Raw genomic sequence first — 22,169 nt, forward strand, 5'->3', positions numbered from 1 at the left:
TTGGCTTTCCGGAAAAAGCCGAACAGACACGAAGCGGCTGAGCACTCACACGAGCACTTCAGCTGTTTCGTTCTAGCGATTGGTGGGGATCTCAGTGCTTGGACCCCCACCAATACAAACTTTTGACATGTCACAAGTTTGTCAAACATTTAGCTACACTTTAACTTATAACGTGGTCCATTGGGTTTCGTGGAGGTTTCCATAGTTTTGGTGGTTCGAATAGTGCTGCATGCTGCACCATCGTGTCATTAAAAGTGACAGAAACACAATGGAGCCCCCAACAAAGGCCCAAACAACAATGTATAAAAAGTCTTAGTCCTAAGGACTACAGTCCCACAAGAGCAACATACAACGCTGTACTGCAGATGCATTGAACCACGTTACGCGTGTCCCTTTGATGGCACTTAAAGGGAATGTGTTGCCAGCAAAACATGTTTTTTTCTTTAGTTAAACAATTAGTGTATAGGTGATTAAACATTGTTCTAATTTATTTTATTTTTTTTCACGAGTCAGGAAATATTATAAATTGGATTCAATTTATAATATTTCCCAGCACTGGTCACTAGATGGAGCCATTCCCAAAATTGCAGCATTGCATGTGGTAAAGCAACCACATTGCTTTATGCTGCAAAATTGGGTAAAAATCCCTCGCTCTAGTGAGCTCTCAGAATCCCCCCCTCCTTTATCCTGGCTAGTGCCGGGAGAAACGAGGGGTTTGAACGGTCTAACCTCCTACACTGTGTGTCGCCATTTTTTGAGCTAACACACAATGTAGAAGGTTTACATACACTAGTAAACACACACTGAAACACAAACATACATAGAAATCCCTTACCTGCTCCAGTCGCCGCCGCTCCCTCCGGTCCATCCGCTCCGTCTGCTGCTGCTGCTCCATGTGCACAAGTCCGGAAGCCGCGACCGGAAGTAGTAATCTTACTGTCCGGCCGCGACTTCCGGTCTACAGGAAAATGGTGCCGGATGGCGCGCATTTCAAATTGAACTGTGTGGGAGCAGCGCATGCGCCGTTCCCACACAGCGGCGTACACGATAGTGGATGGAACGGGCCCCGTTCGCAGTCCCTATGGGACTGGAGCTGCCGTATTCCATGTCTGTATGTGTCGTTAATCGACACATACAGAAATGGAAAAAAAAATGCCAGCCCCCATAGGGAAGAAAAAGTGTAAAAATAAAAAAAAGTAACACACAAACACACAAATTAATCCAAACGTTTTTAATAAAGCACTAACATCTTTAACATATTAAAAAAAAATTTTGGGTGACACTGTTCCTTTAAAGGCAAAGCCACAGCTAAACTTTATTGCCCAGATGCAAAGATTCACCGCCGTTGCCCCATATCTAATTATCCTGGCCGAGGCAGACTTTCTTGTTGATGGGCCCCCTCTCCGAACCCAGCTCCCAGTGTAGATGCCCACCAGACCCCCTCAACAAAACAATCCCTTTAATTCCTAGCAACCAACTGATATCATATCGACCAATGTAATATTACATGGGGCCCATTAAAATGAATGGATGACCATATAGTACATGGCCTGACAGTGTCCACCCTAATAGGACATTTGGACCGACGTTACCTTCTTGAGACAACGCTTTCAACTGCTGAAACACATGGATGACATTGTAAAATCGCAGCAAAAAAAAAAGCTACAAAACCTGCCTGTGTGAATACATCTTATTGTATAAAGCAGGTTGTGGTTCATCTTTCATACATTTTAACCACTGTTCCCCAGTGAGGTCCAGGCTAATATATAAATTTATTTAAAAAAAATAGGTTATTTAAAAATGATTTAAATTATATATATTTTTAGAACTATTTCTTCGTTACTCCCATCCAAAATAATTTGTGGCCCCTTCATGTCCTTTTTAGGGAAATTCATTTATGATTTGCTTAGTAAGGATACAGTACTAGCTTCTTTGTGTAATTGAAGACTGGAGAGTGCAAACGTTTTACAGGCAGGAAATTCCTGGAATTCAGAGTCCTAAGAAAACATAAGAACTTTGGTTTGTTTAAGAAGAACATTATCATTTTTTTTTCTGTACGATCCAAGGGCTTGACAAATGTGGGGTTTAATAGTTTGGATCCACATGTGAGGCCATTCCCTCAGCCTACGCAGCCTCTAAAAGTCTTAAATGAAAATCTAGTGATCCTATAGCGCTTATAAGTGCTCCTTATCTGCAGATTAAAAACACTTTGTGCTCCCTCCATGCTTTGTTACATTGGACTAAGGCCGAATTCAGACCACCGTAGTATACATCCGTGTGACAGCTGTTAAAACAACGGACGTCGCATGGACACATGTATTTCAATGGGGCCGTTCACACGGAAGGGTCCATTGAAAAATATAACATGTCCTATTTTCTTCCATTTTCATGGATCCCTCGATAGACTTAAAGAGGCTCTGTCACCAGATTTTGCAACGCCTATCTGCTATTGCAGCAGATAGGCGCTGCAATGTAGATTACAGTAACGTTTTTATTTTTTAAAAACGAGCATTTTTGGCCAAGTTATGACCATTTTTGTATTTATGCAAATGAGGCTTGCAAAAGTACAACTGGGCGTGTTTACAGTAAAAGTCCAACTGGGCGTGTATTATGTGCGTACATCGGGGCGTGTTTACTTCTTTTACTAGCTGGGCGTTCTGACGAGAAGTATCATCCACTTCTCTTCACAACGCCCAGCTTCTGGCAGTGCAGACACAGCCGTGTTCTCGAGAGATCACGCTGTGACGTCACTCACTTCCTGCCCCAGGTCCTGCATCGTGTTGGACGAGCGAGGACACACCGGCACCAGAGGCTTCAGTTGATTCTGCAGCAGCATCGGCGTTAGCAGGTAAATCGATGTAGCTACTTACCTGCAAACGCTGATGCTGCTGCAGAATCAACTGAAGCCTCTGGTGCCGATGTGTCCTCGCTCGTCTGACACGATGCAGGACCTGTGAGTGACGTCACAGCGTGATCTGCCAGAGGCTGGGCGTTCTGAAGAGAAGTGGATGATACTTCTCATCAGAACGCCCAGCTAGTAAAAGTATTAAAAACGCCCCGATGTACGCACATAATACACGCCCACTTGGACTTTTACTTTTAAACACACCCACTTGGACTTTTGCAAGCCTCATTTGCATAACTACAAAAATGGTCATAACTTGGCCAAAAATGCTCGTTTTTTAAAAATAAAAACGTTACTGTAATCTACATTGCAGCGCCTATCTGCTGCAATAGCAGATAGGGGTTGCAAAATCTGGTGACAGAGCCTCTTTAAGTCTATGGAGATCCGTGAAAACAGGACTCGCATGGGTGCAACTCGGACGTGAAAAATGTCAGTTGTCACGTCCGAGTTTGCACTCGTTCGTGTGAATCTGGCCTGACCCTTTTTTTTTTTAGAAGGGTCTCTCGAGTATGAGCTGATCACTAGATGTCCTGCTAATAGGACCTCCTGTATTTAGCTGGGATCTGTGGGAGTATCCAACAGCAAGTGTTTAATTACCCTGCAGTGCCACCACAGGACTAATTAAGAATTACATAATTCCCATAGAAATCAACCATTCATGTAATGCCTGGGCGCACCAGGTCATCCAGAGTGAGATACGCTCTTTATAGCCGCTCTCTGCTCTTACTTTATTAAGTCAGAATTCTCTAAGAGGGTATTTGAATATGGTTGTTTGTAAACCAGACATCCCCTTTAAAAGTTCAATGGAATTAAGGGGCTAAATAATAATATAGTATCATTATTTGTCAACATTTTGATAAAGGTTTTTTTTCTATAGTTGAAAATCTTATGTCTGTTTTCTTAAAGGTCCATGAGTTTTTCGCCAACATTTATAAACTATAGGGATTGAAAGATGACAATGTGAGGAACATTAGGCCAGGGCCAGATCTATATTGGTGGCGATCGCAATGGGGATTTCACTCTTTTTTTTTTTTAATGGGGAATCTCTTTTTGGAAAAGAAAAAGAGAATATTTATTTATAATTTATAATATTTATTAATATTTATTTGATATCACTGACCTGTTACACTCAATCACAGTGTGGGAGAAAACTAATGTGGGCATAGAATTTGCTGATATGGGTAGCACTCCATCTCTAAGACCAGTTTTACATGATCTTTTTACAAAATCTCGTCATCAGTATTACGGCCTCAAAGCCTGCTGGTCTATTGAACCAAACTTATATCGCCTTAGGGTTCTATGGTGACAGAGAGTGGACGAGCTAAGGATAAACTCTTGGCAATGTCAACAAATTGTAAGTTAATATACAGACTTGAGTGATAACATTCAGTTGTTTGAATGATTTTTCAATGGAGAATGGTTGTCATGTTATTCTAGTTTCAACATATGGATACATCTTGGCAATGGCAGTGGAAGTTTCAGACCCCTTGACCAGAGAACCAAGAAGAACGAGCTCCAGACTCCATGGACTTGTGAAAGTCTCTTATTTGGGGAACATTTCTTCCAAGACTTATTATAATAATAGGTTATGTAAATCACACCTCCATGGTTATTTCGCTTGAAATTCAGGCAAATATTTTGCCTCGAAGCCCTGTGGAACAGAACACAGAACTCACAAATGTTACATGGTTGTAGAATAACATGGAAGAAAACCACTGCTTCACTAAGCCACCCAGAACCAGGCATTTTATTGGTCTTCAAATATTTATGTAAGAAGGTTTTGAAGACGAAAAAGAAGCTTGACTTGAGCTGTGGATTAATGTTTCACCCAAAGAGGGGAAAGTACTAAGTTCTAATGTCTTGCCAAAATCTAAAAATATCAACAATGATTAAAACCACTATCATTTATAGGTTTTGTAGGAAATAAAAAATGGGATTATTTCAAAAACAAACAAACTGTTGATGCAATATATAACACATAGCTGCGACGAGGGCGTCCTCATAATTAAATGTGTATATTTTAATCAACGGAAGTGGGAATTTATCTTTGGAAACATTGTTTTTTCTAGCAATATGATATATTTAGTCAAGGAGAAAATGATTGCATAGGCCAAAGCAAGAATTAGGAGAACAGGCGTCTCATACAAATTATGGAGGACACCAGGGTAAATGAAGTGAGTGAGACATGGAGGAAAAATAATGGACAAACAATGTGGTGTGTAGAAAATAAGAATAAAAAGATCTATTATAAAGTTAGCCTTAAGATAAAGTTATTTTCGAAGGAGAATGGGAATAGAGGAGGGTAGTGCTGATATTTTCAGTCTTTGGTAGACCTTTGTTCTCCATTAATATGCTTTCTTGTCCACTTTGGAGTTCACTTTTGAAGATTCTTATGAACACTCATGTGCCATATATAATACACCAGTAAAATGACACCACACATGAATAATTTAAAGGACATCTCCACTTGATGTCAAGAAGAACATACAAACTCCAAGATAACTGTTACCTTGATTCAACTGATAGACCTTGTGTTGCAGTTCTAAATACTGTGCCAATATGATGCCACATCTCCCCAGGGCATGTGATATAGTTTTAAATTGACATTTATGAATCAAGAGGTCAAGCGACACTTTTTTTTATAGTTTATTGGAACCTTATCATGTTTGGTAGATCAAAGGTGTTGACTTATCAGAGACATTCTCTTTCAGAACACAGCCACAGGTCCAGCTCTCAACACATAGCTGATTTTGGTGAGATAACTGTGGCCGGCCAGACCGCTGCAGGAGGAAAGTAGTATTACATGGCGGTCATTTTGGCTAATGGCCGTCCATGTAAAAATACATGAATGTCTCAAGTCTGCCAGAATGGGAGCTGCTCTTAATGAGCGACCCTCCATTCTGGCTCATAGAGGGGCTGTCCAAGCAGGGGACTCCATCTATGACATCTATAGGCCCTAATAGACTTATGGACAGGGGTTGTCTTTATAAGACACCCCTTTAAAGTAGTGGTGGTCAACTCAACATATTGTGACTCCATCAAAGGGCCATTAATCACATTTAACCAGGGCCAGGTCAAGTAGTATGCACTAACACACATTCATGACAAAAACCTACACACACAACAAAACTTTTTGAGATGGAAAAGAGACCACAGTGCCCCATAAGAAAGCAGAAAACGGAGGAGCTCCTCTGTTCTTTATAGTTGGGCAGAGCACTTAGCGTATAAGAGCACTCATGCCTGGTTATTATGCTGGGGATGGCAGTTGCGCCATATATGTTCACCTTTCCCTGGGGGTACACATCGCTCACATGAGGGTTGCATGTGGCCATCAGGCTGCCAGTTGGACATCATTGACGTAAAGTAACCATGAAAGATTTATATATTCCCATTATATATTGTGTCAACTACTGTTGAAAAGAAAAAAATATATTTTATCATAACGTTATAGTATTCTTCTTACAAAAACCCCCCCCCCCACATTGTCTAGCCGTAGACCAGTCAGCATGAATTGGCATTGCTGATTTATCTTTTTTAGTAATTTATCTCATACACCACATTTACTTTCCCGAATGCTCACAGCCCCTCCCTGGTAAAAGCCACACCTCATGGAAGTGAGAGGAATACGGCAGATTCCGCAGGCATTCTAGAAGTTGACATAGAGACGTGGAACTGTACCTTTAATGAAAAAATTAAAATGACGTAGACTCTAGGAATGGATTAACTCAAGTCCATGTTCAAAAGTCAAATGAGGACAAGTCAAGTCAATACTGGGCTAAGATAGAAGAGGGTCAAAAGCCAAATGGATTGCAAGGGATTCTGTCTTTTTGAGAATACCAGTTTGAAATCCATAACATTTTTCATTGTGCTAAATACAAGTCTTTTTGAGCAGACACATAATGTCAGGCACAGTTTTTCCAAACAAGGGTTCACTGACCTAGTTGTGAATGTTCTCTGTTGCAGTATGGAAGTGGTGTACTTTTGACCTGCCCGTTTTTATCAGACCTTCACTACTACTCAGATCACTGTTTTTGTTGCCAGGGATAAAGTTTTTGCCCCTCCACAAGCACTGTAATAAATACTGATGGAAAAATAAACCATCTCATAAGTCAAGGCTCTCTGAACGCAACCAACTCTCCTATGTGTGCTTGTCATATACCGGCATGGACCATATAAAATATCCCATGAATCTATATACGTGTATATTGTACATGCATTGCTGTTGCAATAGAAATTTAATATTACATGACGCCTATTGAAAAGAAATGACTAACCATGTAATACATGGTCAGGGCTGGCCTTACATTAGATGTTGCCCTGTGCGGTACCTTCTGTTGGTGCCCTCATTTCCATATGGGGTTTTGTCATACAGTGCATCAATAAACCATACCATATAGTGGCTAATTCTAAGTACAATACTGTATATACCTTGGCCAACTACACTTTAAGGCTTCGTTCACATCTGCGTTGGGGTCCCATTCTGACGTTCCGTCTGAGGTTTCCATCAGAACTGGACTCTGAGCAGACACAAACTGACACCGACGGAAACTAGAGGTTTCCGTTTCCATCACCATTGATTTCAATGGTGAAGGAGCCCGTGCCCGTGGTTTCCATTTGTGTCTGTTGTGCACTAGAACCGTCGTTTTGCCGGAAGCAACAGCGTAGTCGACTACGCTATTGCTTCCGGCAAAACGACGGGTCCGGTGCACAAAAGAGACAAAAGGAAACCACACCGGCACCGGCTTCGTCACCATTCAAATCAATGGTTTTGGAAATGGAAACCTCTGGTTTTCGTCGGAGTCAGTTTGTGTCTGCTCGGGGTCCCGTTCTGACGGAAATCTCAGACGGAACGTCAGAACGGGACCCCAACGCAGATGTGAATGAAGCCTTATACGGTTGCTTAAATAACAATGCTATACAGTGCAGCCACCACCAGCATATACTGCAAAAATAATATACTGTAAAGTGCCTAAGCAACAGCGCCACGCAATAGGGTCACTACCCATTGTCCTCCAGAACTTCTTCCTGGCTAGGGAAGTTAGGCTGATGATGTTTCTTTTGAATCAACTTTATTAAAGGGAGTCTGTCACCAGCATGTCCAAGTTAAACTAGTAACGGGGTATTGTAAAGGAGACTAACCTGTTTCTAGCGTTTATGTTCATTTTCTACTTACTGCCTCCTTTGTATAGAAATACGTTTTATTAAGTTTATGCTAATATGCATTTAGGTGCAATGGGGGTGTTACCATTGCACCTAAATGCTCTTACGTTGCTCCCCAGTTCAACCCCCCTCTCTTCTTACATTGATTGACAGGGGCCAGGCAGTGTAATCGACATGTTCATGCCTGGCCCCGTGCTATCTGTAGCACGAGCGTGTCCCTGCTCTTCACTCGGCGCATGCGTTGTACGATCTTTCTGCTTGACATTCTAATCGGCACTACTGCGCATGGGCCGAATAAAGAGCAGGAATGCTGCGCAATGGTAACGCCCTCATTGCACCTAAATGCTCATTAGCATAAACTTAATAAATCACATTTCTATACAAAGGAGGCAGTAAGCAGAAAATGAAAATAAACGCTAGAAACAGGTTCATCTTCTTTACAATACCCTGTTAATAGTTTAATACGGACATTCTGGGGACAGACACCCTTTAATAGTCTTGATTACAATTTTCTACCATTTCTGTCTACAAACAGTCCCTATGCAGGCCTATTCATTTCCATAGTAACAGACTACACACAAACCCGGTGTAGTCTGATTCTGCAGTCACACTCTCTTTTAACCGTCTACTTCTTTCTAGCATACATTCAGTAGATTAGCAAGAAGTAGGGGACAGATGGATATGATTGCCGGATAAGACTACACAGAGATTGTTTGACACCATGAAGATGCATAGGAAATGTAGACACAAAACAGAGAACATTTTCCTAAGTTGCTTAATTCTTTATTTGAGATGCATTGGTTGTGAAGGTGTATGAAGCTTTTAAGTATCTGATGCATCATATGATACCACTAAATACAAACAGTCTGGACTCAGTTCTTGTTCTGTGATGGGTGATTAATTCTCCAGACAAATACTGAGATCACACAAACATTCTCTTTCCTGCGCTACATGTCTGTGGCCGTACAAATTCACATTCCTCTCTCTTTTATTACATTTTTAATCTAGTTATTAACAGGCCAAACAAGGCCACTTTGAAAATAAGCTTTGAACCATAGATTTGTAAGGGGGCAGATTGCCTTTCACCCTATTTTTGCTGGTTTTTACAAAAAAAGAAAAAAAGAATATGAAAAATACACCTCATGTTATATACTGGTGATGACTTCTCTTCAAGACCCGTAAAAATAGTTAAAGAATCCAAGTGCCTGTGGTCAGTAACTATGTGGATGAGACAGAATAAAGAGCATCTTCTAAGTAGGATCTGCTAACCAGATGACGGAGAGGCTGTGTAAACATGGATAATATGTAAAGGGATTCTTTTACCTAAATAGGAGTAAATTCGGTTTCCGTAAATTAAAAGAAAATTATTATTTGTCTGTAGGCATTAACTGTAATTTTGTATCCACCTGTAAAGGATCTGCCAGGCACAACTTCTGTGGATACTCCCATAGGTAATCAGTCTGCACGTGAGTCTATGTCTCTGAGACTGACTCCATCTTCCACCACTCAGGCTGGCAGGCTTAGGAGTGGGAGAGCCTATCACAGCCTGGCCAGATGGAGCTAGCTCCCGCCCTCTGTATATTTATACCTGCCTTTCCTGTTCCTCCTTTGCTTGTGATTCTTCTCGTGTGGTTTCCTGGCCCAGCTACAGCTTCTATCTATTTAATCCTGCTCCATACTGACCCTGGCTTTCTGACTACTCTCCTGCTCTGCGTTTGGTACCTCGTGCACTCCTGGTTTGACTCGGCTCGTTCACCACTCTTGTTGCTCACGGTGTTGCCGTGGGAAACTGCCCCTTTCCCTTTGCTTTGTGTTCCCTTGTCTGTTTGTCTCGTGCACTTACTGAGCGTAGGGACCGCCGCCCAGTTGTACCCCGTCGCCTAGGGCGGGTCGTTGCAAGTAGGCAGGGACAGAGTGGCGGGTAGATTAGGGCTCACTTGTCCGTTTCCCTACCCCCATCATTACACCACCAAGCCAATCCTGTTAGGGCTCATTCATACGAGCTTATATGTAGTCCGTGTGACGGCCATTAAAACAACGGCCATCACACGGACTCATGTACTTCAAAGGGGCCGTTCACACAACCCTTGTTTAAACGCAGCGTGTGAAGGGTCCATGAAAAATGGGACATGTCCTATTTTTTTGCATTTTACGCATTGCTCCATAGACTTTAGTTCATCTGTATGTAGCCTTAAAAGAAAACCCAACAAGGATAACTAATCAAAAGCAGAACCAGGGGTGTGACGAGGGATAGGCAGAGTAGGTGGTTGCCTTAGGCAGAGACGGCTCCAAGTTTATATGAGCGCTTGGGCAACACAGACTTAGTGGGCCCCTTTGCGGGGAAACTCACGGCAGCAGAAAAAGGGCAGAAAACTGAAGTTTATGCCCCTATATAGACCTGTTTATGCCCCCATATAGAAATTAGGCCCCCAGTTTGTGCCCACATATAAAAGTTAGACCCCCTTTATGTCATTATATAAAAGTTAAACCCTCAGTTTGTGCCCCCATATATACAGTGCCCTCTGCAGATAATGCCACAGTGCCCTCTTTAGATAATGCCCAAGTGCCCTCTGTAGATGGTGCTACATTGCCCTATGTAGATAGTGCCACAGTGCACTCTGTAGATAGTGCCACAGTGCCCTCTGTAGATAGTGCCACAGTGCCCTCTGTAGAGAATGCCACAGTGCCCTCTGTAGATAGTGCCACACAGCCCGATGTAGATAGTGTCACACAGCTCCCTGTAGATATTGGCACACACACCCCCTTGTAGATATTACCACACACCCTTGTAGATAGTACCACACACACAGCCTTGTAGATAGTGCCACACAGACCCTTGTAGATAGTGCCACACACACACACCCTTGTAGATAGTGGCACACAAACACCTCCTGTAGATAGTGCCACACACATCCCATGTAGATAGTGCCACACACATCGCATGTAGATAGCGCCACCCCCCTCCCTGTAGATTGTGCCATTGGGGCTCCCTCTAGGAGTGGGGATTCTATTACAGTAGGACCCCCTGGCTTCAATGTCCATAAATGGACAGTGACATCAGGGGCTCCCTCTATGAGCGGAATCCCAGGCCAGAGCATCGGAAACGCTGTTGCCGGGTATTCGGCTGCTGGAGAAGCCTCTGACGTCAATATCCATATATGGATAGTTGAAGAGAGGAAGATGATCACAGCACCGGAGAGAATATTTGATGTAATATGATGGATGCAAGCCTTTGCAGGAACCTGATCCAAGGTTCCACAAATGGAAACAACAATTTTCAAGGAACAAGGCAGGACATCCAAAAATAGGAATTTTATTTACCTACAAATGCGACGTTTCAGTCCAGCAGGACCTTTCTCAATTGTTGTTTCCATATATGGATAGTGACACCAGGGGCTTCTCCAGGAGCGGAATCACTGGCCAGAGCGTCGGCAACGGTCTCACTGGGGATTCCGGTCCTGGAGGAGCCCAAGACATCACTGTCTATATATGTACAGGGACGTCAGGGGCTCCCTCTAAGGAGTGGAATCTCCAGCCAGAGTGACGGCAATGCTCTGGGGGTATTCCACTCCTGGAGGTGCCATCACGGCATCGTAAAGCACCTGGTGGCCGAGTGGGCCCCCCCAAGGGTAGTGGGCCCTGGCACTGGCTCAAGTTCACCGGGTGCTGATACCGACCCTGGCCTAAAGCACCATTGAACTGGCGGGCTGTAATTTGTGGACTTTTTTTTTTTTTAAAGCAATTAAAAGATATTTTGCCTTGTAGTACTAAGGTCTATAGCTCAAATCCAAAGAGAGAAAACAACTTTATGGAGTGTGGATATTCTGATCTTCGTAGGTTTCCTCCAACGCTCCTCTGATTTCTTCTCAAATTTATAAAGAAGTGGTGGGGAAAAAAATCACGGCATGTTCCATTGCATGGCGTATTATGGAGCCATTCTACCCTAGAAGCATTGGTTTAAGCTGAGATCACGGTGACGCATGGAGTCCTTTGGCTTCGCAATATGGTACATGAAGCAATAGGGAAGTTAGATGGACAATTGGGGGATATGGAGGTCATAGAGGGGGGATTCCCCGCAATAAGCCATGGCAGAGAGCCCCTGTAAAAATCGGCATCCAATCTTCCGGACTTCAAATGACCATCTATTACATGGTCGTCCATTTATTAGAATGAGAGTCATGTGATACTGTATTTTTCCTGCTTAATGAGCTTCTTCCGGCGCTAATTGTCGGAATTAAAGAAGTTGTACCTGCAGCGATAAGCTGATCACTCGGGCAGTTTTATTCTAAGAAGGGTTGATACTACTTCCAATATTTCCACCAGCATATATCACATCATGTTAGGCAGCACAGTGGCTCCGTGGTTAGGACTATTTCCTTGTGGCAATAGGGTATCCAACCATGGCTAACATCTATATGGAGTTTATATGTTCTCACCCTGTTTGTGTGGGTTTCCTTTCATACTTTCCTATAGCTATATAAGCAACAGAAAATAAATGTTGTCTGATATCAGTCTTTGGGAGGCGTTTTTTTTTTTTTTTTAACCATCTCTAGATGATGGTCCATCTTGGAACTCTTCCTTAGGAGATTTATAAAGAACAGAACTATTATTCAACTAAGTGTCACTCTGCGCCATTCTAGTTCCCTCTCCGAGGACATTTGTCACTGCGGATGTCACAGGTGCATTTTGCTAATGGGAATGTCTCTCTGTTTGGACAGTGGTGCTCAGTATTACTGCAGGGTGAAGTATTGCACAGATAAGAACAGAACAACTTACTGGACCGCCAGGATTCAGAGCTCAGAAGGGACATGGATTCAGTTACTGTTCTGAGATTTTCTTGCCTTGAGGTCTGTAGGAGGAAGTTTACCAGGCTGCTGATGATAAAACTACAAATCTGGAAGGAGAGAGGGGGTCACCTTGACTCTGTGGTGGCCACGTCTAAACAAACCTTGAAAAGTCTCTTATTGTTGAAAGCAGAGACATCAAAAGTCGACGTATCAAGCAGATTACTCAGACACTGAGCAGACAATTATTCTTTTCCCGATCCTTTGATTCTCAAATAATTTTGGAGACGTTTTTTATCTCTTAAAGGTGGAAGATTAAAACCAAACCTAAACATACAGAACAAAAAAAAGTGAACCCTTTTTGTTTGGAGCCACTATTTCAGGATTTGGCAGTGGGCCCCTGGCTCTGAAATAATAATGGGCTCCAAATGTCCAGCTGAAGACAACCCCATTTGGAGGTGACTTTGGAGTCAATCACTTGTCACTAGGGTCTATTTCTTATGGGCTGATTCCCAAGTAACCTATTAGACCTTGTAGACGTGCACATGTTCTGTATCAATGGGGGATGGACGCTCAGAATCAGTTGGGTCAAAGAAACCGTAGTCTGATGCTGCCATAAGGATCAATATGCCTACATGGATATAAATATACAGATTATCCTCACAGCCACCACTATATAATATTTATATATAATATCTATACATCAGTAAATATTAGTCCTTAAACCGTAAAACACTTGTTTCTTAATATAGCTCCCATATGGTTTTCTTAGACTCCCGGATGATATGAATCCTGAATCACCTGCTATGGTCTGAATCTGGTAAAGCTGGGTTTTATCCTTTCTTCAACTGCAATGTCAACCATTTGGAAAATGGAAAAAAATCATGAGATTTTTCCATTGTGGTGTGGTAATGGTGCAGAACTAGCACTAAGTGAGAATGGTGGTCTTACCCTTTGACCACAACATGGTTTTTCAGTGGTTAACTAGAGTCTTATCGGAACAATATATCGATGTAGGGTAAAATTTCTTTAGTCTGGCATCCAATAATCCAGAAAATCTAATAATCCAACATTTTTTCCAGAACTGAATTTAAATATTATGCAGAAGACCAGAAGCAAAATATTGAGAAGAGAGAAGAAATTAAGACATTCAACTGATCAAAAAAAGATACAGTAAAAGATTTTGCGTTAACATTTTATTTTGAGCTTTCTTCCTACGAGTAAACTTTATATATGTTTCGATGGCTGTCCAATAATCCAGACTATTTGATACTCCAGTACCTGACTAGTTTTATTGATGCTGGATTCTGCAGGTTTACTCCAAATGCTCCACACCCCATTAATTCCAATAAAATACTGATAGCTTAATTAATATCTTATGAAATTGGCCATAGACATATAGATCGGAGCCTGGGTAGTGCTTGGCCCTGGCAGAGGAGTCATGGATAAAATGGGAAGGATACCAGGAAAGTTTGCAGCAACTTCATTTTACTAAGCCGGTATTAAAGGTACGCACACCACAGCAGAAAACAAAACACTTCTCGAAATGAGAGGCACAGGCTCTTAGATATAGCGGAACAGGCTGGCGGATAATGGCTGGCTGGCACTTACTTGCCATAGATTGAGCCAAGAGCTCCTCCCTGATGCAGGGGATGGTCTGGCTATTTCAGGCCTACTAGACCGCTACTGTCTGGACTGTTCTTGCTGGCTTCCACTTGACTCAGGCTGATAGTTGTGGGAAGGCTTCTGTCTGTAACCCACCACTGCTCACACGACATTTGCACACAACGAGGATGCTCCAGCCTGTCCCCTGCAACAGGCTCCAGGACCCAGGCTTAGGCACAACAGCAGTGTCTGTCGCTTGCACAACAGTTTTCTCACAACAGCCAAGTGTCCCTGCTCTGCCAACCAGACACTGAACACGCTTAATGGGAAGACCGCGGTTTCATCCAAGCAACGCCACCCCAAGCGTCAGGATGTGGTGTGGCTGTGATGCAACATCCTAGCACTGTTATGTCGCAGCCTAATTTTTGCCAAGATGATATTTGGGCCATACAATCTGGTGCCAAGCAATTTAGCCACCAGCAAGCCAACCACCATTCCACTTCACCAGCCGTAAACAGACGTAACGTTACAGCTCAATAAATGAAACAGCAGCACAAAAGTACAAAAGGACGGACAGGCCATGGGACATCAAAATCCCCCTGAAGAATTGGGGGTTCTTCTCCGCACTCTGTGTGTGTGTATGCGAGCTTGAAATAGGAAATTACATAGTGAATCCCAGTGGGGTCAGGAGCCCACTCTCTGTCCAGTGCTGCAGAATAAGTAGAATAGTTCAAGCAGTGACCATACTGGTTGCTACTGTAAAGTCATTTACCAATTATCTTTTTTGTTTCGTTTTTGGAAGCCAAGTGCAAAAAACTGACATAAGTCCAAAAAAAGTGCACTAGGATGTGGTCTATCGCAAAAATTGATAGGGACCCAACTCTCCAAAGCTTAAGGTGACCCATCTGTGCCCTGGTGTCTACTCTGGTTTCAGGGTAGTGAGGAATCTGAGGGCCTGACACATCCATCCTAGACCATCAGGAGGGACAGCTCATAAGGGCACCACATCCAAAAAAGTCCTAGTCAAAGAAACATGTGCCAAAGTAACACACAAGTGACATAAAAAATAAATATTCATTGTGTCGTGAAGTTCGGGTTGGCCATTTGACTAGAACTATAAAAATCCTTTAATACCTTCCTGCCACAGCCATTTGTAGTTTTTTCATTTTCGTTTTTTCATTTTCGTTTTTTCCTCCCCACCTTCCAAAAGCCAAAACTCTTATTTATTATACTGATGATATAACAGTATGATGGCTTGTTTGTTTTTTTTTGCAGGGTGAGCTGTAGTTTTCATTGGTACCATAAGACCTTCTGATAAATTTTTATTCCAATTTTTGTGGGAGATAAAGTGACCAAAAAATAGCGATTCTGGTGTTTTAGATTATTTATCTTTTTTACTTTTAATGTCTTTTTTGCATATATATATATATATATATAAAACTTCAACAGTTTTTTATTAGTCCCCCTCGTGGACTTGAACCAGTGTCCGTTGGATTTCTTGCATAATATACTGCAATACTAATATACTTTGTGATTTTCATCAGCTCCTATTAAGCTCTGTCTCTGACAGGAGCACAAAGATGGCAGACTTGGGGGCCTTCTTTGAGCCCCCAGGCTGCCCTGACAATCATGTTGCGTGGGGAGGAGTGATGGGCTTAGATGCCGTGGTTGCTATTGACCGCATCATCTAAGGGGTTAAATGAGTGGGGTGGTAGTAATCTACGATCCCGCTTGTTGCCGTGAAATGTCAGCTGTAATATACAACCAATGCCCGCAACTTATTGAGTTGCGCTCCATACTTTCCCTCCCGGCCTCTGCTGTATATATACAGCGAATGTCGGATGTTGAATGTAAAACTGCCTTCAATGAGTGGGACACCTGGGGCACCTCTGCACCTCGGATGATCCAGTAGCTGCTGGTCACTAATAGTGGGTGGCTACTTTTATAGAAAGTGGATTTCTGGGTAACAAGCAAATTATAGCCCCTTGAGCACCAAATTTAGGCAGTTTTTCTCATAATTTTCATAGCGATATTCCAAAATTGATACCATAAGTGCTGTACTGTACCTGACTACTAGAAACTATAGTGGAGTACTATGATTATTTTGTATCTCTCAGTTCTGCACTTCTTCTGGACAACGCACTGTTAATAACGTATGGTGAGGGTTCCTACATTACATAAGGAGAGCACTGCCAGGGATGGAGTAAGGGGATGACAAGAGTGTGGAATCTTACACTGACATCCCGAGCACATGACGCCGCCGCCGTCGCCGCCGTACACTTCACAAGACAAATTACACACTCTCCAAATTGCTGCCTGAAGCTTATTTTTTAATTGGCTCAATAGAAGAAAATGCCGGTAGGTGGAAGAATATAGAACGCAGGTGCATATCGGGCACGGGAAGACTGAAAATAACCCTCTCCATTTATATAGAACAGCTTGGATTGTCCGTACATACGTCAACTCATAAACCTATGTACAAACTGAGAACCGAAGAAGAGTTTAGAAATAAAATGACTGGGGATACTGTAAAAACTTTGACACAAGGAGACGTCTCAGATATTTGGCAGAGACCCGGAAGTTTAATACAGAGTGGAAAGGAAATCTGTAGGCACATTAGGAATAGGGAACTGTTCTTAAAGAGAGAGTTACCCTAAAGTCTATACTATCTGTGTTAACTGTTTAGTTTTATTTTAGCTTCTGTTCTCTGTTATCAGCCACTTCAGGCTGAAAAGAGCCTGTCTGTAGTGTTCTTCTCTGGGGTTACTGCCAAGAGGTCTAGTAAAATATCTTCCCCCTTTGATCACTACTTTATCTCGCAGATACATTTATTTATTTATTTATATACATGTGTGAATGATAATCTTTATATTTTAGGTTTAGTTCGTCAGCAGATGAGCTAATGATGACTATTTTATTCTAAATTTGTCATCTCACGATTTAGTTTAATGTTTTCTGTATTCTCCTATAATGCCATATAATTCAGCACTATCTCTGTTCATTATAGGCTTCCTGGTTTGTGATTAGAATGCTAGAACTACAGTGAAGACTGACACAGTGGCAGTATATTAAAAGAGAGGGAGCACAGGGGTGTAACTCTACATCTGAATATGCGTGGAAGGTGATAACCCTAAGGCCTGATTCACACGAACGCTGTGCATTTCGGACGTGAAAAACTGCAGTTTTTCATGTCCCATGTGCATCCGTGCTTAGCGCTGCGGGAAGCGATGTCACGCATCCCCTATAGTTGAGAGTCTATGGAGGGATGTGTGATGCGTGAAAAGATAGGACATGTCCTATTTTCCCACAGACCCTTCACACGGTCCGTTGAAACAACGGCTGTGTGAACGGCCACATTGAATTACATACAGTGAAGGAAATAAGTATTTGATCCCTTGCTGATTTTGTAAGTTTGCCCACTATCAAAGTCATGACCAGTCTAGAATTTTTAGGCTAGGTTAATTTTACCAGTGAGAGATAGATTATATAAAAAAAAAAAAAGAAAATCACATTGTCAAAATTATATATATTTATTTGCATTGTGCACAGAGAAATAAGTATTTGATCCCCTACCAACCATTAAGAGTTCAGCCTCCTCCAGACCAGTTACACGCTCCAAATTAACTTGGTGCCTGCATTAAAGACAGCTGTCTTACATGGTCACCTGTATAAAAGACTCCTGTCCACAGACTCAATGAATCAGTCTGACTCTAACCTCTACAACATGGGCAAGACCAAAGAGCTTTCTAAGGATGTCAGGGACAAGATCATAGACCTGCACAAGGCTGGAATGGGCTACAAAACCATAAGTAAGACACTGGGTGAGAAGGAGACAACTGTTGGTGCAATAGTAAGAAAATGGAAGACATACAAAATGACTGTCTATCGACATCGATCTGGGGCTCCATGCAAAATCTCACCTCGTGGGGTATCCTTGATCCTGAGGAAGGTGAGAGCTCAGCCGAAAACTACACGGGGGGAACTTGTTAATGATCTCAAGGCAGCTGGGACCACAGTCACCAAGAAAACCATTGGTAACACATTACGCCGTAATGGATTAAAATCCTGCAGTGCCCGCAAGGTCCCCCTGCTCAAGAAGGCACATGTACAGGCCCGTCTGAAGTTTGCAAATGAACATCTGGATGATTCTGAGAGTGATTGGGAGAAGGTGCTGTGGTCAGATGAGACTAAAATTGAGCTCTTTGGCATTAACTCAACTCGCCGTGTTTGGAGGAAGAGAAATGCTGCCTATGACCCAAAGAACACCGTCCCCACTGTCAAGCATGGAGGTGGAAACATTATGTTTTGGGGGTGTTTCTCTGCTAAGGGCACAGGACTACTTCACCGCATCAATGGGAGAATGGATGGAGCCATGTACCGTCAAATCCTGAGTGACAACCTCCTTCCCTCCACCAGGACATTAAAAATGGCTCGTGGCTGGGTCTTCCAGCACGACAATGACCCGAAACATACAGCCAAGGCAACAAAGGAGTGGCTCAAAAAGAAGCACATTAAGGTCATGGAGTAGCCTAGCCAGTCTCCAGACCTTAATCCCATCGAAAACTTATGGAGGGAGCTGAAGATCCGAGTTGCCAAGCGACAGCCTCGAAATCTTAATGATTTACAGATGATCTGCAAAGAGGAGTGGGCCAAAATTCCATCTAACATGTGTGCAAACCTCATCATCAACTACAAAAAACGTCTGACTGCTGTGCTTGCCAACAAGGGTTTTGCCACCAAGTATTAAGTCTTGTTTGCCAAAGGGATCAAATACTTATTTCTCTGTGCACAATGCAAATAAATATATATCATTTTGACAATGTGATTTTCTGTTTTTTTTTTAAATATAATCGACCTCTCACTGGTAAAATGAACCTAGCCTAAAAATTCTAGACTGTTCACGTCTTTGACAGTGGGCAAAGTTACAAAATCAGCAAGGGATCAAATACTTATTTCCTTCACTGTAGGTCCGTGGGACGGCCGCTGTTTCAATGGCCGTCTCATGGACGTTTAAAGGGGTATTCCGGAACTAAAAAATTACATTTATTTAAATAAAACAATGAAAAAGATATAACTTTCCAATGTACTTACGTTTCATCAGATGGCTGTAGCGTCGTATATCCTCCTCCGTCGCCGTCCCCTTAGCAATGCAAAATCTGCACTTCCTGTGCAGACCCGTCCATTTGGTCTTCTGCCTTGCTTCCGGTTTCCGGCTTTCACACTGTACGGTTACGTCATCAAAAATGACGTAACCGTACCACGTGCTTCTTTATTGAATTAGAGCATGCGTGGTGAACACACTCCACCGCGCATGCTCTGTGAAATTATGTGGCTGCGTCTTCAGCGGCCGTGTATATTACACTGCGCATGCGCAAGGTTGAAGGTGTGTAGCGGTGTGTATACGAAGTTGCAGGAATAACGGCCGTTTCGGCCGTCTTCCCGACAGGTGCAGGAGCTGTGACAGCTGCTGTCTCGTACAGCAGCTGCCGCAGCTCCTACAGCGGGGACCGATCGCTGTGTCCCCGCTGTCTAACCCCTTAAAAGCCGCGTTCTATAGAGATCGCGGGTTTTTAGGGGTTAAGTTACCATCGCCGGCCTGCTACACGATAGCGGCCGGCGATGGTTACTATGGCAACCGGACACCAAACAAAGGCGTCCGGCTATGCCATCGACGGAAGCCTAGTGGGTCCTGACAAAGTCAGGACCCACTATGCTTGCTGTCAGTGAATAGCTGACAGTTCTAATACACTGCACTACGGATGTAGTGCAGTGTATTAGAATAGCGATCAGGGCCTCCTGCCCTCAAGTCCCCTAGTGGGACAAAGTAATAAAGTAAAAAAAAAAGTTAAAAAAGATGTGTAAAAATAAGAAATTAAAAGTTAAAAAAATCCCCCTTTTTTTCCCTTATCAGTCCTTTTTTATTAATAAAAATATATAAATAAACGATACATAATTGGTATCGCCGCGTCCGTAACGGCCTGAACTACAAAATTATTTCGTTATTTATCCCGCGCGGTGAACGCCGTAAAAGAAAATAATAATATACCGTACCAAAATCACAATTGTTTGGTCACTTCACCTCCCAAAAAATGTATTAAAAATAGATCAAAAAGTTGCATTTACCGAAAAATGTTACTGATCGAAACTACAGTTCGTTACGCAAAAAATAAGTCCTTGCACGGCTTTATTGATGGAAAAATTATAAAGTTCTGGCTCTTAGAATAAGGTAACAAAAAGTGAATGATTTTTTACAAAACGTATTTTATTGTGCAAACGCCATAAGACATAAAAAAACTATAAACATCTGGTGTCACCGTAAGGCCGAGTTTACACGAGCGTGTGCGTTTTGTGCAAGAAAAAAGAGCGGCGTTTTGCGTGCGCAAAAAGCACTTAACAGCTCCGTGTGTCAGCCCTTTATGATGCGCGGCTGTGTGCTTTTCGCGCAGCCGCCATCATTATGACACTCCGTTTGGATGTTTGTAAACAGAAAAGAACGTGGTGCTTTTCTGTTTTCATTCATCCTTTACAGTGCTGTTGCGTGAATCACGCGCGTCCCACGGAATTGCTTCCGTGCGACATGCGTGGTTTTCACACACCCATTGACTTCAATGGGTGCGTGATGCGCGAACAGCGCACAAATATAGGACGTCGTGCGTTTCACGCAGCGGACATACGCTGCGTGAAAATCACGTACCTGTCTGCACGGCCCCATAGAGTAACATAGGTCCCTGCGACGCGCGTTGCAAAAACGTATAATACGCTCGTGTAAATGAGCCCTAATCGTATCGCCCCATAGAATAAAGTGAATATGTCATTTATAGCGCACGGTGAACGCTGTAACAAAAATAGAATTAAAAAACAATAGAATTGCTGTTTTTTAGTCACCACGCCACTTAAAAATAGAATAAAAACTGATCAAAAAGCCGCATGCACCCCAAGAAAACTACAATGTATTCCTCAAGTGGTCTAGTTTCCAAAATGGGATCACCTTTTGGGGGTTTCCACTATTTTGGTACCACAAGACCTATTCAAACCGGACATGGTGCCTAATAAAAAGGCGGCCTCAAAATCCACTAGGTGCTCCTTTGCTTCTGAGGCCGGAGCTTCAGTCCATTACCGCCCGAGGGCCACATGTGGGATATTTCTACTGCAGAATCTGGACAATAAGTATTGAGTTGCGTTTCTCTGGTAAAACATTTTGTGCATAAACTTTCTAAATGCTGTTGTGAATACTTTGAGGGGTCTAGTTTCTAAAATGTCGTGTTTCATAGGGGTGTCTAATATATAGGCCCCTCAAAGCCACTTCAGAACTGAACTGGAAGCCCAAAAAAAATAATTAGGCAATACTTCGCTTCTATACGAACTAGTTAGCGATTCACAGTGTGATGAAGTAAGGGGAAGCAGCGCTTATACGAGCGGTGCACCCCCTTCAAACAGCCGATGACTTTTCAGTTCACAGGTAGCAGAGTTACATGATGGGGAATTTGTTTTCCTGTTGTGTAACTCTGCTACCTGTCAATGGAAAAATCAGCTGCCAGAGTGAAAAATGTTTCCACACAGAGGAGTACCGCAAAGAAACACCTGGGAATCAGACATGATGGACTAACATTTTTCCCTGTGGTGGATGACTTTTCAGTTGACAGGTAGCAGAGTTACATGAAGGGGAATTATTTTTCATCGATGGCTAGTTAGGAGCGCTGCTTCCCTTTAGTTTT

This window comes from Rhinoderma darwinii, chromosome 9 (genome assembly GCF_050947455.1).
Source record: "Rhinoderma darwinii isolate aRhiDar2 chromosome 9, aRhiDar2.hap1, whole genome shotgun sequence".
NCBI classification, from domain to species: Eukaryota; Metazoa; Chordata; class Amphibia; order Anura; family Rhinodermatidae; genus Rhinoderma; species Rhinoderma darwinii.